Source organism: Schistocerca nitens, chromosome 1 (assembly GCF_023898315.1).
Source record: "Schistocerca nitens isolate TAMUIC-IGC-003100 chromosome 1, iqSchNite1.1, whole genome shotgun sequence".
NCBI lineage: Eukaryota > Metazoa > Arthropoda > Insecta > Orthoptera > Acrididae > Schistocerca > Schistocerca nitens.
Window position 1 is genome coordinate 1,045,458,251 of NC_064614.1, and position 22,193 is coordinate 1,045,480,443.

A 22,193-nucleotide genomic window follows, 5' to 3' on the forward strand; every position below is an offset into this window, starting at 1 on the left:
TATGATTATGTTATGCTCTGTGCAAAATTCTACAAGACGGCTTCCTCTTTCATTTCTTCCCCCCAATCCATATTCACCTACTATGTTTCCTTCTCTCCCTTTTCCTACTGACGAATTCCAGTCACCCATGACTATTAAATTTTCGTCTCCCTTCACTACCTGAATAATTTCTTTTATCTCGTCATACATTTCATCAATTTCTTCATCATCTGCAGAGCTAGTTGGCATATAAACTTGTACTACTGTAGTAGGCATGGGCTTTGTGTCTATCTTGGCCACAATAATGCGTTCACTATGCTGCTTGTAGTAGCTAACCCGCACTCCTATTTTTTAATTCATTATTAAACCTACTCCTGCATTACCCCTATTTGATTTTGTATTTATAACCCTGTAATCACCTGACCAAAAGTCTTGTTCCTCCTGCCACCGAACTTCACTAATTCCCACTATATCTAACTTTAACCTATCCATTTCCCTTTTTAAATTTTCCAACCTACCTGCCCGATTAAGGGATCTGACATTCCACGCTCCGATCCGTAGAATGCCAGTTTTCTTTCTCCTGATAACGACATCCTCTTGAGTAGTCCCCGCCCGGAGATCCGAATGGGGGACTATTTTACCTCCGGAATATTTTACCCAAGAGGACGCCATCATCATTTAATCATACAGTAAAGCTGCATGTCCTCGGGAAAAAATACGGCTGTAGTTTCCCCTTGCTTTCAGCCGTTCGCAGTACCAGCACAGCAAGGCCGTTTTGGTTAATGTTACAAGGCCAGATCAGTCAATCATCCAGACTGTTGCCCCTGCAACTACTGAAAAGGCTGCTGCCCCTCTTCAGGAACCACATGTTTGTCTGGCCTCTCGACAGATACCCCTCCGTTGTGGTTGCACCTACGGTACGGCCATCTGTATCGCTGAGGCACGCAAGCCTCCCCACCAACGGCAAGGTCCATGCTTCATGGGGGAAGGATGACAGACTAAAGGGCGAAATACTAAATGTCTTTTTCCAAAGCTGTTTCACAGAGGAAGACTGCACTGTAGTTCCTTCTCTAGATTGTCGCACAGATGACAAAATGGTAGATATCGAAATAGACGACAGAGGGATAGAGAAACAATTAAAATCTATCAAAAGAGGAAAGGCCGCTGGAGCTGATGGGATACCAGTTCGATTTTACACAGAGTACGCGAAGGAACTTGCCCCTCTTCTTGCAGCGGTGTACCATAGGTCTCTAGAAGAGGGTAGCATTCTAAAGGATTGGAAAAGGGCACAGGTCATCCCCGTTTTCAAGAAGGGACGTCGAACAGATGTGCTGAACTATAGACCTATATCTCTAACGTCGATCAGTTGTAGAACTTTGGAACACGTATTATGTTCGAGTATAATGGCTTTTCTGGGGACTAGAAATCTACTCTGTAGGAATCAGCATGGGTTTCGAAAAAGACGGTCTTGTGAAACCCAGCTCGCGCTATTCGTCCACGAGACTCAGAGAGCCATAGACACGGATTCACAGGTAGATGCCGTGTTTCTTGACTTCCGCAAGGCGTTCGATACAGTTCCCCACAGTCGTTTAATGAACAAAGTAAGAGGATATGGACTATCAGACCAATTGTGTGATTGGATTGGGGAGTTCCTAGATAACAGAACACAGCATGTCATTCTCAATGGAGAGAAGTTTTCCGAAGTAAGAGTGATTTCAGGTGTGCCGCAGGGGAGTGTCATAGGACCGTTGCTATTCACAATATACATAAATGACTTTGTGGATGACATCGCAAGTTCACTGAGGCTTTTTGCAGATGATGCTGTGGTGTATCGAGAGGTTGTAACAATGGAAAATTGTACTGAAATGCAGGAGGATCTGCAGCGAATAGACGCATGGTGCAGCGAATGGCAATTGAATCTCAATGTAGACAAGTGTAATGTGCTGCGAATACATAGAAAGATAGTTCCCTTATCATTTAACTACAAAATAGCAGGTCAGCAACTGGAAGCAGTTAATTCCATAAATTATCTGGGAGTACGCATTAGGAGTGATTTAAAATGGAATGATCATATAAAGCTGATCGTCGGTAAAGCAGATGCCAGACTGAGATTCATTGGAAGAATCCTTAGGAAATGCAATCCGAAAACAAAGGAAGTAGGTTACAGTACGCTTGTTCACCCACTGCTTGAATACTGCTCAACAGTGTGGGATCTGTACCAGATAGGGTTGATAGAAGAGATAGAGAAGATCCAACGGAGAGCAGCGCGCTTCGTTACAGGATCATTTAATAATCGCGAAAGCGTTACGGAGATGATAGATAAACTCCAGTGGAAGACTCTGCAGGAGAGACGCTCAATACCTCGGTACGGGCTTTTGTTGAAATTTCGAGAACATACCTTCACCGAGGAGTCAAGCAATATATTGCTCCCTCCTACGTATATCTCGCGAAGAGACCATGAGGACAAAATCAGAGAGATTAGAGCCCACACAGAAGCATACCGACAATCCTTCTTTCCACTGGAAAGATAGAGGTACTCCGATAGAGGTACTCCGGGTATCCTCCGCCACACACCGTCAGGTGGCTTGCGGAGTATGGATGTAGATGTAGATGAACAGTCGTCCTCCCGAAAGCGAGTCCAGTGTGCTGACCACTGCGCCACCCCGCTCAGTGCCTGTACGTGCAGTGTGCATCTTGTCTACATTGTAGCTTCTCGCTAGCGTCGTAGAACATCAGTTGTATCACAGAATGGCATAATCCCCAGGCTGCAAGTAGTTTACGAAGTGCGGTATCAATGAAGTACAGGATGCCCCAAAAAGAATGACCCGATTTTAAATAGAATTATTATTAGGAAGTAGGGCTTAACACCAACAAACTGCATACTAAATTACCAGAAAAGACAGAAGTTTACAAAAATCCATCATAAATTTTCAATATGTCCTCCATTGACTGCACAGACGAAATCTAGCTGATAGCCGAATTCATCCCTAACTGAGCGTAAGGTATCTTCTGTCAGTGAAGCTACAGCAGCTGTTATTCTGGTTTTTAGTTCATCAATCTCACGAGGTAAGGGAAGAATGTTAACACATTGTTTAACATATCCCCACAGGAAGAAATCACATGGTGTTAAGTCGGAGGACCTAGGAGGCCAAGAGTGTAAAGCCTGGTCTCGCGGCCCTGTACGCCCTATCCAACGTTGAGGCACATTGGCATTGACGAAACTGCGCACGTTGTTGTGCCAGTGCGGTGGTGCTCCATCTTGCTGATAGATGAAATTGCCAGAGTCAAGTTGTGGGGATAACCAGCATTGCAAGATATGATTGTCCTGTTAAGGTTTCTTCCTCAAAAAAGTAGGGTCAATAAACCTTACTTTGCGAAACAGCACAAAAAACATTCACTTTTGGTGAATCACATTCGTGTTCAATTGTTTCATGAGGATTTTCGAGCGCCCATATACGCATATTATGACGGTGAACCTTACTGCTAATATGGAAAGTTCCCTCATCGCTGAATATCAACTGTGACATAAAAGTGTCATCTTCCATGTCCCTTAGAATAGCATTGCTCAAGTCCACTAGCTTCACTTTGTCAGTATCTCGAAGAGCTTGTACCAGTTGTAATCGGTATGGTTTGAGGGCTAAACGACGCTGCAAGACACACCACACTGTCATGTGCGGTAACGCAAGTTCTCGACTAGCACGACGCGTAAACTTGCAGGGGCTCCGCTCTAATGCTCGTCGGATTTATTCCACACACTGTTCAGGAGGAATGCGTGGCGGCCGGCCAGGACTTTTGCCTTTACAGAGGCACCCTGTTTCTTCAAACTGTTTATACCACCGTCGAATGTTCTTTGGTGATGGTAGCTTAGCACGAACTGCGATCACTGAATACGACCAAATTCAATAACACAATATGCCTTCTGTTGCGCGGACGCCATATTGCGCGAGACTGGCCGCACGCTTCAGGTCAGCGCTCGTAGCGACATCTAGCGGATTTTTTCTGAAACTAGGCCATGCCGATTACATCTAGCGCTGTTTCAGTTACCTAGTGACATTTGTCTCAATATTATTACAAGTTAAAACCGTTTTTTATCTGGACACCCCGTATAATGCTCCATTTTCTTTAAAATATTGAAAACGAGAGGAGCCACAACAAACTTGTGACATCAGATGAGGAGAAAATTTAAAACTTAATTCATTCATAGTTCACGTTAAAAATAGGAAGTACCTGATCTGCTGCTTGCGTCTACATTATATGCGTTGATCTGATTGTGGCCCTTGATAACGAACAAATTAACACGAAAAACAGTTCTTCAGCCTCAGTTCGCAGCCTTCAGCACTCACTGTAATGCCAAAATACTGGCGATATCCTTGATTGCAACACGATTTTTGAACACAGTTTCAAACAATTAGAACCAATAGGAGAATATTGGCATTCACATACCACACTGCGAGTAAAGCAGCGAACTGTGGACAGACTAGATTTATTTTATTTGTGTATTTAATTATGTACTTTGATTTTTATGTATCTTGAAACCGAATGAGTCGAATAATTTCCAATGTTTACTCGATTTCTACGTTTATTCCAGGACATTAAAGGAACAAAAACCCGAAAAACTGTTATTTGAAAAACCGGTTGTTTGGAGCGGTTGTAACTCCCCCTCCTCTCCCCCGTGTTAAATTGACGTTGAAAAAAAAATAATGTAACCGAAAACCGATTGTTTCAGTAATAACCGCCATTCTTAGTGTGCTGTGTGCCCATGACGACATCGTTAAATGAAGTTGCCTTATTTGCTGGTATACCATTGAGGACTGACCCAACTTGGCTACAAGGAACGGTGTGCAACTATCAGCCGTCTAACGTAAGCACGCTGGTCCTAATAAAATCCCAGTCAACTGCGCATTTGGAGTCAAGTACCTCGCTCACAGCCACACATAAAGTTGCACTTCTACAATGGGCCAAAAGAAACATGTTCGAAAAAACACACACTACATATATAATTACGGTGATGACAGCCGATAATCCTTTTATTGCAGCTGCACACAAAACTCGAACTCTTACGGCAGTCTGCGAGATACTACGAGTAATGAGGCTAATGTTGAGAATTTTGGTCTGACGGAAGGATAGTGTAGAGGTCAGTTCACCTGCCTGGTAAGCAGGACCAGGGTTCAGATCACGGTGTGACACAAATTTTCAACTTGGTCCAGTAATATAAATCAATGTCCACTGGAAACTAGTGTCTTTAATTCGTTTGTGTCTTGATTCATACTGGCTGCATGATCAAAATAAAACAGAAACTGATCAGTATCTGACTGCAGGCGAGTAGTGTTTACCGATGGGTCGCATTTTTGCTTCGTTTCAAATGATGCGAGATGTCGTGTACATCGACCGCATAGTACGGTGTTTTCAGCCACAGCGCATGGTGGGTGTAGTTGAGGCTGAAAATTGTCCTGCCATGTTCTTGTGGTGGTTTTCGTACCTTTTTTCGGAGGTCTTGAGAAATGAGGCGGTGACTAGCGTCTCGACTGTTGTGGAGTACAGTCGCTAGAGCTCTTCCGTTTCTATGGAGAGCAGGTAGTTGTAAAGAAGTCCGGACACCCTGGCGAAACTTTATATTTTCGACGATGTGAGACAATTATCGACGGATGTGGGGTCATCTCCCACAGTACGATGCTTCAGCAGCCCCCGCACGCAGACGACAGCATCTCTTTCACCGGCCATATCGGTAATGTTGCGCAGCTTCGGAAGGTTCAGAAGCCTATCAATCGTTTTCACGATCATCCTTTTTCATAGCAGCCTTGTACTCGCAATAATCACTCCCAGTGTCCATTGCATGCTTAATTGTGCCTTGATGTAAGAGACCAATCAGTGGAGCGATACAGCAGTGCGTGCCTGCCTAAATTGGCATCCTTCCACTCACAGTCGCCAATCTCAACTACACGTAAATTCCAGTGAGGTTCCTCAAGTCTATTGCCAACCAACCTGAGTCCGTGTTAATGAAATGTTACACAGTTGAAGTTTCTGTTTATATGTTTGTTCTCTCTTGACCTTGATATTAGTTAATAAATCTCTTTGTGATACCGTAGGTCCTTGTTATTAATTTTTCAACAACGTCATTCTCATTCCCCGCTGTCATTTATTTGGTTGTGGGTCTGAAGTAATTAAATTAATTTTATGTCTAGTTAGCCAACTCAGGGGTGATCCACACAGGGGCCACTGTTTAATGACAGATTTCCTTGAGCTATTGACAAATTTGACACCTCTTGGGTATGGTGGTTAAGACCTTTTAGTCATGTGGCAGACGGAGAACTGCCGCCACTATAGACTAGCTTGCAGAAGGAGACCTGGGGACTGGGTATTGTTTCGTCTCTACCATCATACCATCATCGACATGGATGTCACCCATTGTGGCGTCAACTAAAAAGGCTTGCAACTCGGCGGCCGAACTTTCTCAGGTGGGGACTCCCAGCCATCAGTGCCATACGAACATTCCGATTCATATGCAAGAAAACGATTATCATTTGGAATTGGACGAGAAAAAAGCTCTTTCATCACGAGAAATGGTTAACATAATATGACAATCGTCGACCACGTTTAACAGGCAGGAAATTTTCCCCTGACACCTTTTCGTGAGCTGTCAGTCATTCGATATTTTTCTCGTCGAGGTCAAAGACGCTTGTGTACAGGAATTTTACTTTCTGTGATGCGCAACACTGGAGTCTTTAAACTCATCTAGTGACCAGATACGGAGCTATAGTGCACTATTAACCGCGTGTGAGTTTCGAGGTAGATTCAAGCCAGTAACATAATCACTAGACGGAAAAAGGCGTAAAATGATAAAGAAAATTTATTTAAAATGCAAAGTATTTTGCACTTACACATAATAATGCATTTTTGGTGTATATTTGGATTTTGTTTTTATGTAAGTAATGGCGGAGGAAATTATTTGTGTTGCATTTCAGGAAAAACATATACTCTTTGTCGAATGTGTGCAGTTCTGATGTTTAATTTCTCTAAAAGCAATGTAAATAGTGTTCTGCAAGAAGAAGTTAAAAACATTAACGTTGTTGAAAATATTGTATTCCTATGATTACAAAATGTAAACTGACAATATCACTTTTTAATTAATTCCTTGCGTAATTTAAATAATTAAAAGTGCGTGTCAGTAATTGTTAAGCTTTGCATCAACATTTGTACGGTGTTTCCGCCCTCAACGCACCTGCAGTCTCCAAACAAGTTTCAAACCGGCACAAAGAGAAAATATTTATGCCGGAAGTTTTGTACAGGAACGAGAATTCAGCTTGTCGCTCTTACTGACACGAGTGTTCTGACTGTGACCGTTAGTATTAGTTTAAAATTTATATCCTTAGACGGAAAACGAATTTATTTAGTCCCTATAACACTATTGATACCGATTCAACAGAAGCACGAACTGTTACAGATTACTGTGTAGTACTAAGGTACAGAAGCATGCCAAATAGCTACAGGTATTTTGTAGCCTTGACAATACGGCAGTCATATCTCCAGCGCCGATGAACCGTACCCCTATTTTGCTAAGAGATCATTCCACTTTATATCTATTTTTCACTCAATCTGTTTTTACGCATGGTCTGGACTTCATGCTTAACAGAGATCTCCTCTCATCTACTAGGTATAGCTCCGGAAATAACGGGGAAACACACTTGAACGAGTATGAGACTGTCAACTGGTTAGGAAACTACTCTGTCGATAGTTCTATACCAAGGTGACAAAAGTCATGGAATAGCGACATGCAGATATACAGATGGCGGTAGTATCGCGTACAGAGGGTATAAAAGGGAAATGCATTTGCGGAAGTGTCCAAGACCCATGCGATCAATATAGGAAAAACCACCCCTTCCTCGACTTCTATATCACCATTTATGGCCATCCTATCACCCTCACTCCCACCCTCAAGTACCTTGGCGTCACCCTTGACCGTCGCCTCTCCTGGACCCCCCCATCTCCGGACAATCGAAGCCAAGGCATGCTCCCGACTCCGTCTCCTCAAGCTACTTTCTGGCCGCACATGTGGTCTGGACCCCTCCACCATCCTCCACACCTATAAATCCCTCATCTGTCCTATCCTCTACTAAACTCATCCCGCCTGGCTCTCCGCCCCTCCTTTTACAAATCCCTTCAAATCCTAGAACGCCATGCGCTCCACCTCGCCTATCGCATCTGCCTCCCCTACCCCAAGCGGATCCTACATGACCTCATCCCGTTCCCGCACCTAGTCCTTTTCCTCGAACTGATACGGATCCTCTACACCTCCCGCAAACTTGATCCCCCTCACCCACTTGTCTCTCCCACCCCCGTCCACTGTCACGCCTGTATTCCCACGTCTCACCTGCTCTTCATCTCTCCACTCGCCATACCCTCGCCCAAGGTGGCTTCCACCAACTCCCCCTCCCTGATGATGTCCTCCTCCCCTCCATCTACCCCTCCTACCAACTTTTAAAATCCCCATTCACCCCCTGTGTTTTTTCCCAAGGGCACCCTCTCCCCCTTCTCTCCCTCCTCCCTTCCCCCTCCCTCCTCTCCCCTGGGCCTCCCCTACCCCCTACCTTCTTCCCTCCCCCTCCCATCTCCTCTGGCACTGGCATCTATACCCTCCCCTCTCCCTCCTCCCCCACCTTTTCCCCTTTTTGGCAGGTCCCCGGACTCGTACACGTATAGTGAACTTTCGCGCGCCAGAGATCATCGCCTAGTGCTTGTGTGTGCCATCGTATTTGTGTTCCAGTGTTTCATCGATTGTGCTCCATCGTTCGCGTGTGTCATCTCTGTCATCTCTGTGCGCGTCCACGTTTCTGAACATTTTATTTTGGACACTGCCCCCGTGAACGGGTCCGTGTGTTTTAATTTTGTATGTCTACGTTTGTATATCCACCGTGTATGTTCTGCAATTGTCTCCTTTTGTATCATTAGTCATATCTGTGGCCGAAGAGCGGTGTAGTATGCCACTGCTGGCCTACCTGTATCAGGTGTGAAAATAACAACAAAGAAAAAAAGGCGGAACTGTCATTTGTACTCAAGTGATTTATGTGAAAAGGTTTAAGACGTGATTATGACCGCTCTACGGGAATTAATAGACTTTGAACTCGTAACAGTAGTTTGAACTAGATGCATGACAAATCCCATTTCGGAAATCGTTAAGGAATTCATATTCCGAGATCCAAAGTGTCAAGAGTGTACATAGAATATAAAATTTCAGGGATTACCTCTCACCACGGACTGAGGGCAGCGGCGTTTACGTAGAGTTGTCAGTGCTAGCAGACAAGTAACACTACGTGTAATAACGGCTGAGATCAATGTAAGACGTGCGACGAAAGTCTCGGTTAGCAAAGTGGGGCGAAATTTGGTGTTGATGGGCTATGGCAGCTGACAACCGATGCGATTGCCTTTGCCAGCAGCACATCACCTCAGTGCCTCTCCTGGGCTCGTAACCATATCGGTTGGACCCTATACGACTTGAAACCCGTAGTCTGGTCAGATGAGTGCCGATTTCAGTCCGTAAGAGCTGATGGTAGCTTTCGAGTGTGGCGCAGACCCCACGAACCCATGAACCCAAGTTGTCAACAAGGCACTGTGCAAGCTGGTGATGTGTCCCTAATAGTGTGGGCTATTTTCACACGGAACTGACTGGATCCTCTGGATATTCGGCTACTTGCATATCATTTGTAGGTATTCATGGACTTGATGCTGTCAGACAACGATGGAATTTTTACGGATGACAATGCGCCATGTCACCGTCCACAATTGTTCGGCAGTGGTTTGAAGAACATACTGGACATTTCGAACAAATGATTCGGCCACTCATGAATCCCATAGAACATTTATGGGACGTAATCGACAGGGAAGTTCGTGCACAACATCCTGCACCGGCAACACTTTCGCAGTTATCGACGGCATTACTCAATACTTCTGCAGGGGACGTCCAACGACCTGTTAAGTCCATGCCCCTCAAAATTACTGTACTGCACCGGGAAAAAGGAGGTTTCACACCATATTAGGAGCTATCCCATAACTCTTGTCACCTCAGTATATTGTAAAATACAAATGTACAGAAGCATGCAGAACAGCGACAGTTAATTCATAGTCTTGACAAATACACTGCGATTATACACCTAGCAACGATGAACTGCAGCCGTATCTTGCTGTGAGGTCACTCCACTTTATTTTTATGTCAGTCATTAATTTTTACCCATCGTCTAGACTTTATGCTTAACAGGGGAAGACTCTTATCTACAAGGTGTATCTGCAAAGGTTACGGAGAAACACAAATTCACGAGTATAAGATAGAGAATTCGCGTTCGGAAAAGATTGAGCCGAAAGTTATAAGCAAAAGAGCAATATTTTCAGATTTACCCTTTATCTGCTGACAATGATAAAAACCCAAGTCGACACATTTTTCTATTTTAATTATCAGCACAATTTCCTCGAAGTAAATTCACAACCTTTGCACTGCGTCGCATCCATCAGCTTCCATACAGGCTCTAGACTGTAGCTCAGAACTCTGTGGTATCAATTCGAGAAACCCCAGTCATCGACTACGTTCTCTAAATTAATCAGCAGTAACTTTATACACACAGCACCTTTCTGATGGTTTCATTATAACATTTTCAAATCTTAAAAGCCGTGAAACACTGATGACAAAAACATATATTTCGTTTAAATGTATGTAATTGATTAGGCACAGTAAAATCATACAGTTCTATCGTCTAGCACAGTGAAAAGTGAGTAACAAGAGGAAGTATAGAAAACGCAAAATGAGCAGGCTGGCTTTCTTGTAACATCAGAAGGTATTGCTCGTTTTAGATTCGGAACGTGTGTTAGCAAACCGCCAGAAAACTGACGTGCTAATCACGAACGCTTTCCCCATCTATGGGGGAGGACACAGTCTAAATTACGCTATTTAGCTTGTCAGTTGCTCGCTTTCCTCTACGTCGGGGTTGGTCGGACAAACAGGCATTCCCTGCTCAGAAACTTGGACGGACACGGAAAAAAGGCGAAGATACACTCTGAGTCACAAAAACAAATGACGCACCACGGAGTAATTATGCGAATGGAACGGAAATTGGTAAAAGTAATATCTATGTAGAGGCAAAGAAAGGATTTCAATTTTAGAAAAATTCGATGATTTATTCAGTAGAGAAAGCTTCAAAAATAAGGCAAGATGACAAGACGTTGGTATACCTCTGGCCTGATGCAAGCAGGTATTCGGCTTTACATTGATTGACAGAGTTGTCCTTCCGAGAGATATCGTGCAAAAATCTGTCCGATTGGTGAGTTAGATCGTCAAAATTGCAAGTTGGATGGAGGGCATTCCACATAATGCTCCAAATGTTCGCAACTCGGGAAAGCCCAGGCGACACTGCTAGCCAAGGTACAAGTGTTCTCAACTCGGACAGGTCAGGCAACACTGCTGGCCAAGATATGGACTGCTAAGCACGAAGAAAAGCAGTACAGACTCTCGCTGTATGCGGACCGGCATTATTTTGTTGAAATGGAAGCCGAGGATGGTTTGCCATGAATGGCAACGAAACTGGGTGTAGAATATCGTCGAGGTACTGCTGTACTGTAAGGATGCCGCGAATGGCAATCAAACAGGTCCTGCTATGAAAAGAAATGACACTCCAGACCATAATCACTGCTGGCTGTCGGGCCGTATGGTGGGGGAGAGTCAGTTTGGTAACGCGCCGCTATCTAGGGCATATCCAGACACGTCTTCGTTGGCCATCGAGGCTCATTTCGAAGAGGGACTCATTACTGAAGACAATTCTACTCGATTCAATGACATTACAGGCCGAAGACGTATCTGGAGAACTCCCAACAGCAATGGGATAGCAATAGCATAGAAACCTGATGTCGCCCGCCGTACGGCCTGTCAACCAGGAGTGATATTCTGGGGTGCCATTTCATTGCGGGACCCCTTTGGTTGTCATCTGCGTCACCCTTACAGCACAACGGTACGTCGAAGACACTCCCGGATTCGTGGCCCTTCATGTCAATCCAACCTGGGATTACTCTCAAGCTAGACAGTGTCCGCCAGCACACGACGAGAGCTTTTATTGTTTGTCTTCGTGGTTCTCACGCCATACCTTGGCCAACAAGGCCGCCGAATCTCCTCGGTTATAACGTTAGGAGCATCATGGACAGGGCCCTCCTGCCAGCTCGGGAATTTGACGACCTAACTCGCCAATTGGACAGAATTTGCACGATATCCAGCAACTCTGTTAATCAGTGCCAAGCTGAATAAATGCTTGCACAGCGGCCAGAGGTGAACCAACTTACTTACTCAGCTTGTGAAACTCTTTCTCTTGAGTAAATCATCCAATTTTTCTGGAGGTGTATCACTTGTTTGTCTGTACATTACTTCTGATCTACCAATTTCCGTCTCAATTGGGTAATTCCTTCGTGGTACGTTTTTTTTTCTTTCTTTTGTCCTGGAGTGCATGATGAAAAACGGTGAAGATAAGGCATGCCCCCAAATTTTTTTCAATTTGTTTATCAATCCAAGCAAAACTAGCACCATTTATTTCACACAGTAATATGCCCTGCAAACCACAACGATGGAAAGCACTTTCTGGGAATAACTGACTGCTGTATGGGGTTATTGTTCGTTTCTTAATTTTTTTATTTTATTTGTTTATTCATTTACTTCTTTTTATCATCAGAAATGAGACTTGTCTGATGCAGATAGTCAATCCTTCCTGTGTCAAACTCTTCATCTCACAATAGTACACACCAAACTTATTAATTACTTGTTGGATACATTCCAGTCTCTGTCTTTCCCTACGGCTTCTGTCCTCTTACCGCTTCATACCTTAACACATGTCCTGTCATCCTGGCTCTTCTTCTAATCAGTGTTTCTCACATATTTCTTTCCTCACCAATTATGCGCAGAACCTCGTCATTAACTTATCAGGCCACCTAATTTTCAGTTTCCTTTTGCAAGACTACATCTCAAACGCTTCGAGTCTCTTATTTTCCTTTTCCACATTCCATCATTCATTTCCATGCATTGCTGTCATCCAGACGTAAATTTTCGAAAAAGTCTTCGTCAAATTAAGGCGTATATGCGCTAGTAGTAAGCTTGCCTTAGCAGGGAATGCCGTTTGTGAATGTGACAGTGTGGTTCTTCTCATCAACAATTTTATTCCCAAGTCTAATTTTTTCACTAACCTATTTTTTGATACTTTCATTTATTTTTTATTTATTCTCAGGCGTTATTTTTTGCTCACTTGAGTGTTCATTCCGTTCGTGAAATCCTGTAATTCCTCCTCATTTTCATTGAGGATAGCAAAGTCGACATACTGCGGCATTTCGACCTTACTGATGTCTGCTACTACCTGTGTGTTCCCATATGGTTATCCACCTGGGAAAACCAATTTTACCATTCATGCGCGATGATACAATTCATATATGCACACATAGTTGGGGAGATGTACGACAATATTTGAAATATTGGCTCGATATCGTTATAGAGTCGAGTCGTGTTCCGTCTGCTTTCATGTCTAGCAGCACAGCTCGCTGTAAAATTGATGTAACTCGTGATCCTTCGGCCTAAATTATCTAATCATAGGTAAGTTACGCGAAGTTAATAAAATACAAGGTGAAATAAACAAAATGTTAATAAAAATGATTAAAAGGTATATATTGTTTCGAATAATTGATTTCTCGCAACATCAAAGGATGAAGAGTAAACGAACTGATAATTTATTCAGTGATTAAAAGAAAAATACATGAATAATCAAAACGATGGTCATACAAATATAGACTTAAGGATGAAATAAAAGAACGATAATAATCAACTGTAGCAGAGATTGCGTGTTTTTAATATTTTCTTGTAACCATGGAGGATGGAAATTAGGTAGTAGGGGAAGGAATAGAAGGTAGAGATACTGGAGAATTTGGGTTTGGTAGAACGAATGAGAGAGGAGAAGCAATAATTTTTCTGCGAGAAATTTCAGCAGAAAATAGCGAATACACTATTCTATCATCGCAAGAGGAGTCGGTATACTTGGAAAAGGCCCTAAGACACAGGCATATGCCAGCTGGATTACAACATAGTCGGACAGAGATTCCAAAATCAGATATTAGATCGTGAGGGACATCGAGGTGCCAATATTGAATCGGATGACAATTTATTGTTGATGAAGAGTAGACTAACGTTTAAGAGAATCGTCAAGAAGAATCAACCTGGAAACAAGTGGGATACTGAAGTACTGAGGACAGAAATAATGAGTTGCGTCTGAAGTTCTTTAGAGCTGTAAGTACTGTGATAATCAATATCACAACTGGCAGTTCAGCTGTAGAACAAAATGGCTCTGAGCACTATGCGACTTAACTTCTGAGGTCATCAGTCGCCTAGAACTTAGAACTAATTAAACATAACTAACCTAAGGACACACATCCATGCCCGAGGCAGGATTCGAACCTGCGACCGGAGCGGTCGCTCGGCTCCAGACTGTAGCGCCTAGAACCGCACGGCCATTCCGGCCGGCGGTTGTAGAACATCTCTAGAATGGACGACCCCAGTCTGTGACAGATAAACGTGGGTACAAGGAAGATAACTACGACGGTAACTTGAGTAACAAGAAATCAACTGATACGACGAAGAAAGGTAGTACTAAAATGTTCAGAAAAAGACAAGAAATCAGCAACAGAAATCACTTAGGAATGAAATAAATATGTATAGGGAAGCCAAGACGAAATAGCAGCAGAAAATACAAAGAAATAGAGAAACAAATGGTGGCTGGAACCACTCATTTAGTATATAGAAAAGTCATAATAACTGTCGGTGAAATTAAAAGCAAAGGCGTCAATCGTGAGAATACAAGAGGAATTCCATTATTAAACGCTGCAGAGAGAGCAGATGGATGGAAAGAGTACTCCGAAGGCCACTACTAGCGAGAACTGCCTGATGACGTGCTAGAGAAAAAGAGTCAATATGGAAGATACATGGATCCCAATATTAGTGTTAGAGTTTTACAGAGCTCTGGAATTTTTTGTGATCAAATAAGACAGAGGGCATAATACTCTCTCGAAATTTACAAAAGCATTGGGGGATGTGGCAACCAAACAACTATTCAAGTTGGCTTGTAGAATCTACGAGTCTGGAGGCATACGATTAGACTTCTGGTAAATATCACCCACTTCATCCTGAAGATAGTAAGGGCAGATAAGCGCGACAAATATTTAACAATCTGCTTAGCAGGTCATTGACTAGAACACTATACAGAAGAATGGAACAGAAAACTAGATTTATTAGATGGTGATCAGTTTGATTTCAAAGAAGGTAATGGCACAAAAGAGGCAGTTCTGACACTGTTCTTACTACTGGAAGAGAGACAAGAAATGTCAAAAACCTTCGTGAATTTGTCGGTCTAGTGAAAGCGATCGACAATATACAGTGGTGCAAAACGTTCTAAATTCTCAGTAAAACAGGTTCAGGTTATAGGGAAAGACGTGTAACATACATTATATACACGAAACAAGAATGAAAAATAGGAATGAGAGACCAAAGAGGAAGCGGACTTAAACGGTACAAGATAAGGATGTACTCTGTCACCTCTACTGTTCAGTCTATAAGCCGAAGAAGCAATTAAAGAAGAAAATTAAATGGTTCAAAAGTGGGATTAAAATTCATAATTCAGGGAAAAAGAATATCAGTGATAAGATTCGTTGACGACTTTGCTATCCACAGTGAAAATAAGGAAGGATTACAGGATCTCCAGAATGAAATAGTTTAATAAGCGCACAGTAGCGATTACGAATAAGCCAAAGAAAGATGAAAGTAATGAGGAGCAGCAGAAATCACATTAATGATAATTAAACATCAAAATTGTGAGCCAAATTCTGTACGAGAAGAAGCAAACTAGCGCAGGCAAAACGAGCATTCTCAGCTAAAAAAAAGACTACTAGTCTCAAACGTCGACCTTAATTTGACAAAAAGTTTCTGAAAATGTGCGTATGGAGAACCATAAACAAAAAGAATCGAAGCTTTTGAGATGTGGTGCTACAGAAGAATGTTAAAAATTAGGCGGACTAATAAGGTAAGAAACGAGGAGTTTCTGCGTGGAATACGCTAGGAGAGGATGGAAACCATCAACAAGAAGAAAGGACAGGACGATAGGACATTTGTAAGACATCAGGGAATAACTTCTGGAGTACCCAAGGGTGTAGAATCTCTAGAGGAAGGTGGAGGTTGGAGTATATGTAAAAATGATTGATGATGCTATTCTGAGCTGCAGAGCTTGACACAGGAGAGGAAATCATGGCATGCCGCATCAAACCAGTCAGAAGACTGATGACTAAAATATGATGTGCAGTTTTATATCTGTTTCGTAAAATGGAATTCTTATGAGTTTCTTGGGCATTCAGAAGTATTTTTTATGGTGTATTTTGGACTTATTTCAGTGAGTTGTCTTTACTTTGCATGTTTTCGCGTGGAATATGTTATCGATGTCAGAGTTGTTAAATCCATCTTCAGACATCCATATGACTACCCAATCAATCGATTGTGGAGTACAGCGAGCATATAAGACAGCGCAGATATAATTGCCTGTCTAACAAAACATCAGTGTTTTATAGAAATATATTCATCGAACAAAAATTTTTTCTTATTTCCCAACGAAAGGCAAGCAGACTCCTTATGGTAAAGGGGACGTCTTAATTTTGTCCTTAGATACCATAGATAACAAAGTAAGCCTAAATGTACCACATTACCTAATCAATTCGTCAATCTCGCGTTGTAATGACGATAACAAGGGGGTATTCTATCTAGCTTAGCACATTGGGCAAAGTTTTACTTGCCGTATTTCGCCTCGTGGGTGGATAAATCATTTATTATTTTACCCATTATGGTTAGAGCGCACCGCAACTTTTTCGTCAATTACATTGTAATAAATGCTGCAACCAGCTACACAGTTTTTTTATAAACGATTTTATTGTACCGATATTAGATTTAGTCCTGAGCCCTTCGTATAATGGTATTCTTGATTTCTTGCCAAGTTTTACATTTGCATCCCATAATATAACAAAGATTTTGTTTACATAAGTTTGTATATTGCATATAAACTCTACAGATTGTACTTACGTCTTGGATAGCTCTCCTTTGCGTACGATAAGAGATGTTTGATTCACTTTTTCGATCCATGTTGATCCATGAGCTAAACTAAATGCAAGATGGGGGATACATTTGTTTACATCAGCTGCTGACCTTATATGCCGAAGAACATGATGTGCATATAGATACGGCATTCTTCTGGAGCTACTGCAAAGATTCTTCTTCGTAATAATAAATATCAAATTCACAGGAAACAGCATGTTACGTAGTTCTAACTGCTTGTAATAAGTGTTTTAGATGAAATTAGTGTTTAATGCAGAACATCATACCATATCACAAAGGCACAAGAGGAAATTAACAGCCCTCATTTCTATCAATTATCATATGATAACGAACCATCTGCTGAACAATGCAGTTACCAATTCCACATCTATTAGTTTCAGTGACTCTGAGCTAAACATGTTAAATGAGGACCTACAACAAGTAAAAATAACATTAAAGAAGTAATTTTTTAAAACTAAAATCTCACTGACATAGCTACATAAAAGTTCGATAAAAATGCAGTAGGTAATAAAACAAAAAAACAATCCAGAAACATATGCATACAAACAAGACACAATGCAAATTGTCATAAGAGTTAAATTGATCCCAGAAAATAAATAAAAAACTCAGAGAGTATAAAGCACTCGTAATTACATCAGATAAAGGAACCTCTGCAGTAATGTATGAAGACGATTAGTTAAATAAGACACTAAATTCTTTCAAAAACAACAATGAAAATAAATTAATGGCGACCCAATCCTCAAATTACAGGCTAAGCTTAAAAGATGTTCAAAGAATACAGTTTTCTCCGAAACTCAATCGAAAAATCTGAATGCATGGTAATGAACACTTCATCTCGAAATCTCCAACTGCAAATGAAGAGTCACAAAGAAAATTGTCGTATACATATGACTGTGGCTTCGCAAAAGGGCCCTTTCTAAAAACGAAAAAAAAAACAGTAAAAGAACTTAATCAGATTCTCACTAAGGCTTACCCAAGTGAAGATAATTTTTGCGTAAACAATAGCAATAAGCTTTCAGAAAACATCAAATATATTCCCATACCAAACACAGCTAGATTCGCATCCTTTGATGTAATTAACTTGTATAAAATTATTCCAATAAAAGAAACAGTCTCAATAATTAAAAGTAACTTGTTTGAATATAAAAAGATCAGTTTATCTCAAATTGTTCAAATTCTAAACTCAGTGCTGTTACATAACGCTTTCAATTTTAATTAAGGCGGACTGACAATGGCAGTTGCATGGCTACCCTGCTAGCCAACAATTACAACATATTGTTTCGAAGCCAATGTGACAACAAAGGAAAAACTATATATTACAAACGCTATGTGGGTGATACATTTACATTGTTTGATGGGACAGTTGAAGAAACTGATCAGTTTGCAATAGAACTTAGCTTCGCCAAAACGTAAAATTTACTGTTGAGCAAGAAACTGAGAAGGGTAAAAATTTCTTGGATTTAAAAATTATCAAATACAGTGGTAAACATGTCTAAAATATGTCCGCATTAAAGAGAACTTTCGCACGAACAGATCCTCAAAAACCTGAAGTATGTCTGCGCACCATTCATTGGTAAAGTGTCACATCAGCGCTAAAAACATCAAGATTAGTTTTTCAGCCGGCAACGAAATGAAAGACAAAATTGCTCGTAATTTAATTTAAAGGATGAAGTACATCACAAGTCTTGCATTTATAAACTAAAAATTGTTCCGTGTGTCGCAAATTTTACGCTGACCAAAGTGGTAATAGTTTCAACTTAAGACACCGAAAACTCAGTCCCAACAACCTAAATAAATCAATTTTCTGTGCTCACTTGGTCCAGCACGGAAGCAGAGAGATAATCATCGAAAAAAACATAGAAATATTACATGTTGCGGAAAAAAGACTAAAAATGAATTTGTTAGAAGCATTAGGAATATACGAACACATTCACAGCAGGATTTTAAAAATGGCAGGAAGCGTTGCCCCTGCCGTGGAGACTTGTTCTCGCCAGGCAGACATAAAGAAAGCAAAAGAACTCTCCCATAGCACCCAGAGAAACAAAGAAAGGAAATGTCTCTAACTTGCCGTTATGTCGCCACGCTCTCATTTCATCCCAGTGACTATTCTGGTAGCAGGGATATGAAAGGGAATGAGGCTGCTGACCCCAATAAATATACTCAAATGTCCAGCGGAAATCTTCCTCCAAGCAACGACAGGTGACATACAAAAATGTACCTGACAGAAATTTTTAACAAAACAGATGTAAGTCACGGAAAGATAAAATTATGAAGGAGATACGAAGATAATGGACCCTTTCATCTTATCAAAAACAAATATTTTGTTTATTTTTCTGAAATTTTAGGGCCGGTCGGGGTGGCCGAGCGGTTCTAGGCGCTACAGTCTGGAACCGCGGGACCGCTACGGTCGCAGGTTCGAATCCTGCCTCGGGCATGGATGTGTGTGAGGTCCTTAGGTTAGTTAGGTTTTAGTAGTTCTAAGTTCTAGGGGACTGATGACCTCAGAAGTTAAGTCCCATAGTGCTCAGAGCCATCTGAACCATTTTATTGAAATTTTAGGTCCTTCTTTGGTGTTATGATACTGTGATTTGTATTGGTTGAATGAGAGTATGTAGAAGACAGAATTTCAGGCAGAATGAAATAAACCTACAACAGTTAACACACAAAGTATCAGCTGCTCGAGATGTTGTACTGAATCCATACTACACGAAATATCAATATTTCTCCAGAGCTATCACAAAAGTGTTATTTTCAGAAAATACTGTCACCAATTCACATAAAATGAAATATCACTTCTTTTTCAGAGTTTTACATTCCATAGTCCCACTATAAAATTAAATTTTCGAACAACCGAAGGGTGGTAGGAAATAGACTCTTGCAGTACTTTATCGTAATGTATTCTTGTTTCAACGGAATTTCTATTAGCCGTCAGGATTACTTTTGCAGATTTTAGCAATCATTTTTTAAACTACCATCATTTTCGACACAAAATGACAAGCAACATGCTTTTGCATTAGACATACTACTGTCACAGTGGAAGAGCTGAAGTTTGCAAACTAAATCGAAAACGGCAATTTCCTTACCGATTCATTTTTGGGATAAATTCAATTCTTTCACGTACTCATCACTAATTCAATATATTTGTATGTACAGGGTGGTCCATTGATCTTGACCGAGGCATATATCGCACGAAATAAGCGTCAAACGAAAAAACTAGGAAGAACGAAACTTGTGTAGCTTGAAGGGGGAAACCAAATGGCGCTATGGTTGGACCGCTAGATGGCGCTGCCATAGGTCACACGAATATCAACTGAATGTTTTTTAAAATAGGAACCCGCATTTTATTACGTATTCGTGTAGTATGTAAAGAAATACGAATGTTTTAGTTGGACCACTTTTTTCGCTTTGTGATAGATGACGCTGTAATAGTCACAAACATATGGCTCACAATTTTAGACGAACAGTTGGTAACAGGTAGGGTTTTTAAATTAAAATACAGAACGTAGGTACGTTTGAACATTTTATTTCGGTTGTTCTAATTTGATACATGTAACTTTGTGAACTTATCATGTCTGAGAACGCATGTTGTTATAGCGTGATTACCTGTAAATACCACATTAATGCAATAAATGCTCAAAATGATGTCCGTCAACCTCAATGCATTTGGCAATACGTGTAACGACATTCCTCTCAACAGCGAGTAGTTCGTCTTCCCTAATGTTCGCACATGCATTGACAATGCGCTGACGCATGTTGTCAGGCGTTGAAGGTGGATCACGATAGCAAATATCCTTCAACTTTCCCCACAGAAAGAAATCCGGGGACGTCAGATCCGGTGAACGTGCGGGCCATGGTATGGTGCTTCGACGACCAATCCATCTGTCATGAAACATGCTATTCAATACCGCTTCAACCGCACGCGAGCTATGTGCAAGACATCCATCGTGTTGGAAGTACATCACCATTCTGTCATGCAGTGAAACATCTTGTACTAACATCGGTAGAACATTACGTAGGAAATCAGCATACATTGCAACATTTAGATTGCCATCGATAAAATGGGGCCAATTATCCTTCCTCCCATAATGCCGCGCCATACATTAACCCGCCAAGGTCGCTCATGTTCCACTTGTCGCAGCCATCGTGAATTTTCCGTTGCCCAATAGTGCATATTTTGCCGGTATACGTTACCGCTGTTGGTGAATGACGCTTCGTCGCTAAATAGAGGCAGGCATCCTACAGCCATCGGACAGCAATTGGTCTTCATCAGTTCACCTCGTCACCTAACATGACGATTCTGTGGGAATCTGGTGATAAGCACATTTGCAGTCAATCACACTGAAGATTGTGGCGCCCGATAACATATGAGTGAAATCGTTAATGTTGGGCATGGGGTATTTGTCCATGACAGTGTGAGCATTTAAATATCTGTAATCACCACACATTCGAAAAGAAAAAAAATCTGTTATCGTCCCGTAATTTTTCTTGTGTCCAGTGGCAGAACTGTACAAGACGTTCAAAGTCGTCGCCATGCAATTCCTGATACATAGAAATATGGTACGGGTGCATCGATGTTGATGCAGGATTCTCAACAGCGACGTTTTTGAGATTCCCGATTCTCGCGCAATTTGTCTGTTACTGACGTGCGGATTAGCTGCGACAGGAGATAAAACACCCACTTGGGCATCATCATTTGTTGCAGGTCTTGGTTGACGTTTCACATGTGGCTGAACACTTCCTGTTTCCTTAAATAACGTAACTATCCGGCGAACGGTCCGGACACTTGGATGATGCCGTCCAGGATACCGAGCAGCATACATAGCACACGCCCGTCGGGTATTTTAATCACAATAGCCATACATCAAGACGGTATCGACCTTTTCCGCAATTGGTTAATGGTCCATTTTAACACGGGCAATGTATCACGAAGCAAATACCGTCCGCACTGGCGGAATGTTACGTGATACCACGTACTTGTACGTTTGTGACTACTACAGCGCCATCTATCACAAAGCGAAAAAAGTGGTCCAACTAAAACACTCATATTTCTTTACGTACTACA